Here is a 12,862-nt window from a genome sequence, read left to right on the forward strand (position 1 = left end):
AATTCCACTGGATCATAAACCACATTTTATAAAGATAAGAGTCTACATCAGTTTATTTCTTTTCTGACTGGCATTTGGCATGGAAGAAAATTTATCAGCAATAGTAAAAGAAAAAGTTCATCAAGAAGCTCAGAATTTCATTGTTTGTGTATTTACCTGAAATGTATAATTTTCTCCTTAATCAAGCTTGTTATTGTTGTAGTGTTTAGACAATGAGTCTCTAACAGAAGGCAAATTTGTCAATATATTATTTTACTTTTCTAGAATAATAAGTCTATAATGATTAGATTTTATCAAGAGATTTGATTCTAGGCTTTAGTATCAATGTGTTTAAAGGTTGTAAATGAAAGTTTGCATAATTACCTATAGTGAACTTGAGGGAGAATATTTACTGCAAACTGCCACATATATTTTAATCAGATAAAGGAAATTAAAAGGGAAATAATTCAAGTAATATCTAGTAAAACATGGGTAATGATACTTAAAGGTTTCAAGTTAGGTCATTGGTATTGTCTAGATTGGTCCCAGACCCAAGATATATACCTAAGACCAGATGCTGGAATCATATTTTAAAAGAGTTGGCATGAATTGAATTTATCTTGCTGGAAATCTCAGCATTTGGAGCAGTTGGTGGCTCAGTGGATTGAGATCCAGGCCTAGAGATGGGAGGACCTAGGTTCAAATATGGCCTTAGACACTCACTATTACATAACTGGATTAAACATTGTAAGATTCAATGGCATCTATTTAAATGTATTGTGATCTGTATTGAGAATAAAGGTATAAATTTGTATGGTAAAGAAGGATGATAGAGATTCCTTTCAAGAGGAAAAGTCCTAGGTTTGAGTGCCAGCTCAGACACAAACATGGCAAATGGTCTACCCCATATAACATTCTAGGAATATTAAATTCCTGAACAGGAACTGAACTGATTGAAGGAATTGCCTATACCAAGAAAACTATAGGTTTGCTAATTATTTTTCATTATAATAAAGATTATATTCTATTTTTAAGTGTCACATCACAATGTTGACTCATAGCAATTGCATCTAAACTCTTATGATCATTTTTTTTCTTTTAACATTCTTTGCTTTCAAGCCATATTTCTACAAATCTACACTTGGATGATTAATGTTTGGAACCCAAATATGAGTTAACATTTATAGCTATTAAGTTCCATCTAGTTGGTTCAAGTTCCATTTTCTAACTTAATATGATCATTTTCATATCATGTAGCCCTTTTAGATATTTTTTTTTAGTTTTGTGTCATGTCTAATTTTGTTAAGCATCTCCTTTATGTCTTCAAACTCAATGATAAAAGATGACAGACCAAGGGTATTGATCAGTGGAGGACTTCCTTCAGAAAGAAAACTCCCTTCAGGAAAAGGGAGGTTTTTTCCCTATAATTTTTCTCTAGGCCTTAGTTTTCTTAACTATAAAATGAAGAGTTTCTCCTACATAATATCTAAATGCCATTTTACCTCTAATCTTCCATGAGCTATTATTTTATTTCATACAACTAAGCTGAAAAATCCATAATTAGACATGAAAAAGAAAAACAATGTATAGCATTCAACTAGGAATAAATACATTGGTACGAAGCAGTAAAAATCAAATCAAGACTAAATTTACTAAAGCCTTTAGGACCAAATCATAGATAAACCTCTACAAAACTTTTCCACACTTGAAGAATGATGTGAGTTACTGGTATGGACAAATTTAAAAGAAGCTCATGAATTTCTACTTACATTTATTCTTTATTTAATTAAAATTAAAGGAAAGTGATTTCAAGGCAAAATAGGTTTAATCAAATACATCACCAAATAAGTGACACAAATGACACACACATACATCAGTAAATACAGTAATATATTCTCCATAGGCTTCCATCTTATTGGATTTGGTCCATTGTTACTCTTGGGATATTGTTATTTACTCTTTCATTCCAATCCTAAGGAACTACAATTATTATTTCATTGTTATACACAACTATTATGTTCTAGATATGAATTTTGATATATTCTAGATAATAATTTCATTTTCAGCATTCCCTGATCTATTAAATGTCTAGATTATTTCCCTAGTCTCCTAATGGTGTCCCTGTCTCAAATCAATACACACTTCAGTTCCTACTAAATAGTGTAAAAAAGTTTTCTTAAGTGTAAGTCTCTGTGACTTCTCATTGCCTCTAAAATAAGACATGAATCCCTCTGTTTAGTTTTAAAATTAGGCACAACCAAACCATGACATATTCCCAATCTCATTGTTCTCCCTTCTTAAACACTGCTGTAGGACAAAATAAGACTTCCCTCTTTTCCTCATATCAAACTCCACCTCCCATTACCATATCTTTGCATTTGCCAAGACCACTGTCTAAAATTAATTCCTCATCACCTTTGTCTCCTGGAAACACCTCTTTTTTCTTCAAGTGCAGCTCCAATCAAACCCCATCCTCATCTTGTGAGTAAAGCTTTTCCTTATCCCTACAACTCATTCTGTACCCGCTCTGAAACAACCTTGTATTTCATTAATTACTTGGTATATGTGTGTATATTTTATTTGAGTTTATTGACTTGTATTCATATTATATTTACTTTTATAAATACTTATTTTCTCCACCATTATAACAGGATTATCTTCAAGTAGGGATTGTTTCATGCTTGTCCTTGAATTCCTGGTGGCCAACATGGGATCTGGCACATCTAGGTGCTTAATAAATGCTTATTAATTGATATTGTTTGCCAGGATCTATACTGATTACTAGTGAGAATCTTTCCAATTTGAAGTTATTTGAATTGCTTGTATTAATCCAGTTATCTCACCAAATATTCTGTAGTATGAGAGCTTAACCATGCAATGAAAAGAGACCAAACACAATTTCTAATCTTCAGAAGTTGACAATATAATTTATTATTTTTTCCAAAAGATAATGAGGCAGTTACTAAATTCTACCTCCATCACTAGACCTTGGTAACCCTAACACCATTATTTTGCATTTAATTTTCAATGCATATGTTCTTTTTTCCCCAAATAAAATTCAAACCCCATTTATGACAGGGTTTGGGTATTTTTGTTTTGTTTATTTATTTGTTTGTTTTTTACATTCCCAGTACATACAAGAGTATATGTTTTTAGAACTTGTATATATAGAAAGCTTAGTAAAATTCTTGTTGAATGCAATGGAATGGACGTATTAAATAGAGAAGATCATGTGAGGGACACATGCATTGCTTTCAAGGGACTAACAATCTAATAGAAAGGAAAATGCCAGCAGATAACCATGATAAAGGGGAGAGTGAAATAAATGAAAAGGAAGAATTTAAAGAATGATAATGAATAATGGAGGAGTATCCAGGGTATGTTAAAGGAGAAAATAGGACACTGCTTAATCCCCTTAGATGGTAAAGATCTGAAAATACCTAGTAACTTCCAGGAGTTCAGTGAGAGGTGTGTGTGTGTGTGTGTGTGTGTGTGTGTGTGTGTGTGTGTGTGTGTGTGTGTGTGTGTGTGTAGTGTTACTTGAATTGGTTGTAGTAATCGAGTCATCTCACCAAATATTCTGTAGTAAGAGAGCTTAACCATGCAATGATTGCTACTTTTATCATCAGTGACATTTTGAGATGCAGATGTTGCATTTTTTTTTGCACAAAAAGAAACATGTAATTGTTACTTTGAAATTAGGCTGATTATTTGATTTGATTTAAAATGTCATCTCATAAAGGTTATGTTCACTTGTGAAGATTAAATTCATGTGGCCATATGTTAGAAAAATCTTATGTATTGAAAGCATACTCAGCTGAAGATTATAAAGTTTGAAATTTCCAGAGGAAAAATATCTTGCTCTTTTTGTTAAACCATTGTCTCTCAATTAAAAAGTCATTACATTAAACTCACAAATGGCAATTCATTATGGTAAATGTAATCCCACAAATGGCAAATCATCCTATCTAAAGATTTGGTGGCACGTTGATAAAAAAAAAATATGCAAGAAATCTTCCAGTATTCAGAAAGGGAGAATCAGCAAAGAGGATTATTGTTTTACCCTAATAATAATGTAACCATTAAGAGAATAACATTTTCCAATTGCAATTACATGCCCTAATTTTAAAGGCACTATCATTTACAATAATTTGGCAGATTTGGTCCATATTTCTTTCAGGAATTTATTTCTTCATTATGCTTCAAAATAAATTTATAGTGCATTTATGTTGCTAAAGATAATTTGCTTAGTTTATTGTGAATGGAAATCAGTAATTACATACAATCCCATTTTCTATAGACATAAAGTTAATTCATGGTAGTAATTTTATACACAATATTAGCTTGTGTTAGTTATGATGAAAATGTTACTGTGGCAAATGCCTCTATTAGAGCATAATTTCCTTGGACTTGATGAAAAAGGAAATATTGACTTAGTAAAAACACTTTAGTGGTTGATTTTGTGACAAGCATGTAGACTAATATTTCAGTCTTTGGTGAAGGTGATGGTCCACACCCTACTAACCAATATCCAGCAAGATAAAATAATCCAAAAATCCAAGAAAAAACAAACAAACAAACAATGAAAAGCATACAAAGCTTACTTTATAAGTTTCTGCATGGGTTCATATACAAATTTTTGATGTCTATTTGGGGAATGGAGATGACCCTAGATTTTTGAAGCCCATGCAAATTCTGTTGGATCCATTCTGGAGGAGTCAGACCAGCACAATGTATATACTATTAGAATTGCATTCAAGAAAGTGCTGGGTCCAAATAGAACAGATGATTATCAGCACTGAGAGCATATACAAGCCTCTAAAACTCTGAATCTCACTTTCCCCATTTGGAAATGGGGATGATAAAAGCAATACTTGAACCACTTCTTTCTGGTATGTTTAAATAAAATAATATATCAAATACTTTCGAGCAATAAAATGTCTATTATTATTGTAAATCCCACAAATATTCAGTTAAGGATTTTACAAACAGTTGTGTGTCTTTCATTAGGGGATGAACTTTATTAAGTGGGGAGAATCTTTTTTTCAGAAGGTTGCCCATTGGGTGATCATTTATTTCTGTTTGTTTATTTTGCCTTAATTCCTCAAGAATTCCTAAATTGAAGTTTTAGGACATTTGAGGTGTGTTGACATATTTTTATGAAAAATGACCTGCTTGAATTATTTTATAGACTTTTTTCTTATTAGAATAGGCATTAAAGAGGATATAGTCCAACTATGTAATTTTATCAATAAAGAAAATGAAATCAATAGAGCTGAAGTGAATTCAATACGCTTGCACATGAGGATATTAAAACAAAGGCAGTAAGTTCTCTGTTCTTTGGACATTTGCATTCTTCTGGGAGCAAATAGCTTTTACCTAGCTAGGAAATTCCAAAATATATGCAAAGAAATTTCAAAGTAATATGGGATGTAGAAGGAGACCAATTAACAGCTATAAATTTGCAGAAATGCCTATGGTAGGAGGTAGCTAAGAGTGATACTAAGAGTAACCAGGGGCTCTCTGAGGAGAGTGTAATGGGAAAAGGATAGAGATAGGATAAAATTTAAGAGAAGTGGGAGACTGTCTTTAAGGCACATACTAGGAACTCAAGGGAAAGGATTTTAGCAGGCATAAGGCAGAGGAGGAACAGTTTGGAAGTGGCAACTGCTGGAGTAGTAACTTCCTGTTGGAGGTTAAGAGCTTCCTGTTTGGAATGGTGGAAGAAAGGCAGGCTTATCATAGCTCATCTACCTCAAACTGACTGTGGAGAAGGAGGAAATCCCTAAATCATCTTTAGAGGTTCTCTGTTTGACTTGGAATGATCTAGAAAAGGATTTGAACATACCTGCTGTGCTTTCCAAAAGGTTTTTATCTAAAAATCCTGTCAGATCAACTTTGAGGTTTTACCTCATGGGTCAGATGCCGTGGGGTGAACTTAGCCATTTGAGTTCAATCATAATGGGTTTTAGGGACAGCTTTTGAAATAAATCTAACCCATTACTAAGGGTCATAGATAGGTAGCTTAGTCAGCTTTTGGAGAACACCTAGTATGAAGATGGGATTAACTCTCCCTTGCCCATTTTTAGATTTAATCACCAGAGGTCTATATACCCCACTTATACTTGAGTGGGGAGGTCTGTGACCCACATTGCAATAGTGGGTGATTAATCAGAATTGACTGACTGCCCCCGGGCAGTCCTAAGCAAAGCTTTAGCTATAATTGGTGCATGTAAAATGGAAGTCCCAGGAAGCGACAAAAAGGAATGATCTTTAAAAATGCCAAGAACTTCCTGTGAATATCTTTTGCCTTAAATTTGACCTTGCAGGGGGTCCAGCTTGAAACCTTGGACTGTTCTTGGATTTTTTCTCTTAGAACTATCATGTGGGGTGAGTGAAAATGGCTGACTCCTTTCCTGGATTTTCTAAAGGGACTAGCCTCAGGAGTGGCCTCCCCTCTTGAGAGAAACTTATACAAAATACTTATTGTGTAGGCTAGATATCTTACCCTATCCTCTCTCTGCTTTTCTTACTTTCACTCTTTCTATATTTTATAAATAAATTGCTAAAAAAAAATTTTGGAATTGATTAAATTCCTTCTGACTCTATTCTTAAATCATCTAGTTCAATCTTTTATATTAACCCCTTACAATAGAAATAATGAGCTGGTAAATTAGCTGGAAAACCAGAAGGCTCCTTCTTGAAAGGGATGTAGAAGATTGTGGGGGACTAGTTAGATCCCTCAAGGGACCCCTTATTCTGATCCTCAGTTTGTATAATAGAGATATTGCTTTTTATATATCAATTGTCTCCAAGCCATTGCAACTGGCCCAATGAGAGAAAGTGGTTCTGTTTCACTCTCACTAACTGGATATTAGAATACCCTGAGGTCATGGCTGGGTATTCAGGCAAATCCCCAAGTGGGAAGTACTCTCTCCACTCTTGGTCTGGGTCTCCCCATTATATCTTTTTTTTAAGAGTGAGGGAACATGTCAGATATGAGGGATAGTGTGAGCAAAGGCCCAGAAGGAAAGGCATCAAAAAGACAGTAACAAAGTTGCACAGTTTTCTTGGATATAAAGAATGAGGAAGAATAATGCAAAAAATCATCTAGAAATTTGAAAAATTGGTAGGGGAGGTCAGAAATTTGGGGAAACCATTATAGTAGCTTCCACTGTTTATTTGAAAGCTTAAGGAGCAATAATGTAAATAGGTTATTTCCCTCTCATCTTCAAGAGAAATAAAACCTGATTAGCAAGCTCTATTGGCAATATGAAGGGGAAATACAACCTTACTCTACTTTTTGAATTTAAATCTATCAGATCCATTTTATTGTCTTACAACCAATTTTTGGAAGAGCTAATTCTTGACAATTTTCTCTTTGCCAGACAAGTAGGTCTTATTGTAACCAATAATATATTGTTTTTAATACTCTATGAAGTGAAGAAGTAAAGCCAAAAGCTAAATTGGAGTAAATTACAATCTTTTATTAAAGATGAAAAGCAAAATTCCATATAAGAGGGATATGGATAGAACATGTCACACTTAGAGTATTTCCAGCTCATCATAATGAGAACACCAGTGATGATAAGAACTTGTTCTGTGAGATTTAGTTAATATTGTAAATTATTAAGAGGCATAGTACATATTTTCCCAATTTCATACATAAGATGATAAGCTTTAGCTTCCATTATTTGAATGAAAGGGTGATGACCCTCATTAGGGCTTTATGCTTTAACAATCTTAAATCATTCCTAGACCTTATGTTTCATATGTCATAGAAAGACATCTGAAGAGGTTAAATGTAGGCAGCTTTAACTGCTAGTACAGAACTCAAATCCATCTAGTGTTTCAGTGTTACTAAGGCTGAGCTCTAGATGAGAGATTAGGAAATTAGAAATTTCTGTGGCGGAAGTGGTCACAAAAATTTTAACAGGGGACATCTATCTAAGACTGGTCTGGTTTACTCTTTTGATATACAGGCAGAGGTATATTTTGTAATGTTCTTTATGTTTTTCTTGGTTATGAATTCTTTCCTCACAGGTAAACTATATTGTACTTTCCTAATTTGTGTGAGTAATTATGCTCTTTCTAAATTATATAAACATTTTGACTTTATCTTGGTATATGGCATGAGACATTTTTCTATGCTTAGTTTCTGTTTTCCAGTTTTCCCCCTCAAGTTTTTTGGTCAAATGGTAAGTTATTATTCCAAAAGCTTGGATCTTTGGTGTTTTAGTTTGCTTGTTAGCACTGATGATTTTATTCCCACCTCATGAAAGACCTTATAATTATGCTACTCCCATGTAGGGTTCAGAATGGTAATACCAAAATGCCAACTATGATATACCTAAAGCAATTTAAGAATAAAATCATGATTATGAAAAATAAAATAATGTTGGTGGCCAACACCAAATTAAGTATAGAGAGCTAAAACAAGGAAAAGTAAGATTAGAAGAATTCTACTAGTAAATTTAGGACATCTTGATAAATGGATTGGATTAAAAATGGATTACTGGAGATTTTAGTACTTCCTAGAGATAAACTGACAAAGTGCAAGATGTTAAGACAGAAGATGGTATCTTAAGGAATTCCACAAGAAAACTGAAATTAAGAAGAGTAGGGACTGAGAGAGACTGACAAAGATACAGAGTCAGAGAGATAGAAAGTCTCAGGTAAAATAAGATAAGTAAGGCCAATATATAAAAAAATGTTATTGGAGTAGGGGTATCTTGATATAGAGGATAGAAAAAAAATACAGATGCTCAGAATATGAAAATACCATTATCCAAGTAGATTCTTTGTCTGCATATTAGTTAGAGAATGAATATGGACCAGCTCAAGTAAAATTGTGAATGTGTCACAGTGAAGATTTTTAGAATGTTAGAATTATTCCAAAGTTGAAGATGGGTCATTATTGGATTTAGTATTGATTTTAGAATCTTGAAGATAGTGGTTTATTGGGAATGTGTTCAGGCTGTCAGACTTTCTGGTCTTTGAGTCCCAAGCTTATAGGGTTGTCTAAAATGTTTTTATAATTCAAGCTTTAATAACTTAAAATTTCATTATGATTTTCAGGACATGTTATGCATGTGATTTCAGGTTCCAGTGTCCTCCAATAATAGAATGGATTTTCAGAGAGAAAGGACCTCAGTAGCCATCTATGCCAAGCAAACATTAAAAAATATTCCCTCTACAAGATATCCAACAAATGGCTATCAATACATTACCTGAAGAATTTCACTATAAGGAAATTGCTTTCTTTTTGAGGCTACCTATATTTTTTCACATGAATTTCGCTTAGTTTGACTCCAAAGAACATGATGCCTCACTCAGGTTAATAATCATCATGATGATTAATTTAGCTTTAGAAACTCAACATTCTCTCATCTTCCTCAATTTATCCTTCCCTCTGATTGAACAGCTGGAGGGGGATCACTAAATTCCTCCAAAAGCTTCCCCTTATAAGATACTACAATATCAATTTTTCAGTCAGTTCTCCACTTTACCATCAGTGGTTCTGTTTATTTTTGACTCCATGTAACATGACATCCAGGCAGGGTGCCCTTGCTGGCTCTTCCTATCCTTCACATCTTTTCCTCTTTTCATTTGTGTGTTATCTTTCCTTTTAGATAATAAGCTATTTCATAGCAGGAATTCCTGTTACTTCTCATATTTTATTTCTTTGCACAGTGCTTGACCCATAGTAGGTTCTTTATAAATATTCATTGAATTTAAGAGCAAGGCCTGACACTAGAATTTTATCTTAGAGCAGAAGAACTGTAGGAAGAATATCATAATTGTCTACAAATATTTGAAAGTTTGCCTGACATGCAGAAACATAATTAGATTTATTATCCTTTGTTTTAGAAACCAGAACGAATAGCAACAAGTTAAATTGAAGAGGTCCAGAATGTAATGTCAAAATTCTTAACAATTAGCACTACCTGCATACTGAAACCAACAGGCTTAGTTCATGAGTTCCCCAGTGACCCACAAATGTCTGCCTTAGAATATGGGAAAGGTTGTTGTTGAATATCATGTCAATGGTCCGTCTAAAAAAGCAAGATTGAACACATTTTTCTCAGTCAAATGGTTAATAACTGTAAAAAACATAATTAGCACTATATGAAAACAGATAGATTGGAATGTGCTAGGCACTTAAGAAATCTTTTTTAAATAAATAAAATGTTCCTTGTCATGAGAGCCCTTCAAACAAATACTTGTTAGGACACCGTGGACAAAACCTTTTGTCAAGTTAGAATCTAACTTCTTGAATCCATTCTTCCTGAGAGATTAGGTGATTTTTAGGGTGAGCCTATGATGAAGTAAATACCTGTAAAAGAACCTTTCTTGAATGATTGTTAATTCATACAATGGGAAGACCTATAAAAGTAAAGACAAGAGTATTTATTATCCTCAACTTGATACTGCGGAAATCTAGGTTGTTATTAGTTTAAAAATTAGCTTCCACAAGTAAATAGTACTTTGGGAAAAATTACCAAATGGACTCTAAAATATTACTGAGTATCAAAATAGTTCAAAATTTGTTAAGAGCCATAGGACATATTAGTGTGTAAAGACAAGTATGAGATAAAAACATCATAGGTATTTTACTCTTCATACACGTTTTCTGAACTATTCAACAGCCACCTAATATATTAATTGGTGTTGGACAATAAAAAGAAAATTTCATGTTGTAAAATTGTTAAGGAATACTAGAATAGTGGGAGAATTTAATGTGAATCTATCTAATTACATATATCATGCAGTTTTTCTCCATGTAGGTTAAATTAATAGTTTTGTTTGTTCAGTGCTCCAATCACTAAAAGGCTAGAGAGCCCATTGTGTTTCTCATAAGTCTTCTACGACCAAAATCCTGCTCAGATTCAACATTTGTTAAAATTCAAACTAAAAAGTATGACTGCTACATTATCTATGGGTACCCCAGTAAAATCCACATAATTCTAATCTGTTACTGGGACTCTGGAACTATTCTGATGCTCAATAATATTTTAGAGTCCATTTAGTCATTTTTCCCAAAGTACTATTTACTTGTGGAAGCTAATTTTTGAACTAATAATAAAACTATTTCTTGGAATAAAAATAATTCTTGAATGATATGTTATAATCAATGATTACTTTCATTTTCCCTTTAGATATACTAATTTTAATTATGTTTAAATTGTTTTACCCTCTTTCAGGCAGAAAAAATAGATATTTGAGAGTTTTGAATATGAAACATTAAAACGTCAAGACTTCTTTTATATATGCTGTATATATGCATGTGTTTACATATTTTAAAATGTGTGTATATGTACATATATACAATGTATATATTATATATATATATATGTGCATATACATATATACACCAAATACTAGAAATTTCAATATTTCCTCTGGAAACAAAGAAGTTATTCTACAGCATATTATCCATTCCCTTTGGCAAAACATTTAATTCATCAGGGATCCACAGTATTACCTTTTTTTGTAAGTCATCTTCAGGAAAAAAAATTGTATAAAATAACATTTTGGAAATGAGTGTCTTTGAAGAGCCCCCCTTGACTGTGTCCAATTCTGTATTCCTTGTTTTTTAATGATGCTATTTAACCCTTTGATGACAAAACACCAATGTTCTTTTCATTAGAGACTGCCAAATCAGAGGTGATGGCTTAGTTCAAGGAGATTAAGATTATCTGACTGTGAGATATGAGCTCTCAGATTACTCACATCTGCAGAATCAAAGATCTTTCTGATGGCAGAGTGAGGACAATCTTTTAGACTTCAAAGAAAGATTTGTAGCTCTACAACAAATAGACTTTCCATAAAAGCTTACTTGAAAATATCTCCACTCTAAACATGCATGGGCATGAAAATGAAAATAAAAAGATACTTTGGACTGACTAAATCAATTTATTAATGTTTTTAACATTGTGCATAGCACAGAAAAGAAGGATATTGTTCTTGAGCATCTTACCATCTAATACTTGGTAGGGACTCAATCAGGAAACATTTCAAATTCAGTAAATATTTATTTAGCACATACCATATTCAGAGATAACTCCCCCCAAAAAGTGTATTGCTTAAAGGATTCACCCCATTTCATGGTGGTTCAAGGATGTTCTCCTTGAAAAAAAAAATGAACCAAAAAACAGACTGGTTGTATCTGTTTGCAGCTCCACTAGCAGAATACATGTGTCTCTTTTCCCACATCTCCTCTGATATTTATCATTTTCCTTTTTTTTTTGTGAAGTTAGCCAGTCTGGTTGTTATGGGAGAATACCTCAGTTATTTTAATTTGCATTTCTCTGATCAATGGTGATTGGGAACCTTTTTATGAGATTAAAGATATTTTAGTTTCTTTAGCTGAGAATTGCTTCTTCATATCCTTTGAACATCTGTAAAAATGCTATGTATTCTTATAAATATGACTATATTCTCTATATGTTTGAGAAATCAAGCCTGTCTGGGAGAGATTTTTTCCCAGTTTGTTGTTTGCCTTTTAATCTTGGTCACATTGTTTTTGCGTTTATTGAAACTTTTTAGTTTAATATAGTCAAAGATATCTAGTTTATATATCAAAATCTTCATGTCTTATTTTGACCTGAATTCTTCCCTCACCCAAAAGTAGTAACTTTTCCTGCACCATTCAAATTAATCATATAGTTTCTGTTGGTTGTTATTGGTATGATCAATGATATGGCTTGTTTTCCTTATATTGAATCATCTCTTAGTTTAAAACCTTCTAGGTCACACTGTATGTTCCTTGTGATATGTTGCTATAATCTTCTTGCTAGTATTTTTAAAAATTTTGATCAATAATCACTAGACATATTGGACTATAGTTTTCTTAGTTTTTATTCTTCCTGGTTTAGGCATC

This window comes from Monodelphis domestica, chromosome 1 (genome assembly GCF_027887165.1).
Source record: "Monodelphis domestica isolate mMonDom1 chromosome 1, mMonDom1.pri, whole genome shotgun sequence".
Lineage (NCBI taxonomy): Eukaryota > Metazoa > Chordata > Mammalia > Didelphimorphia > Didelphidae > Monodelphis > Monodelphis domestica.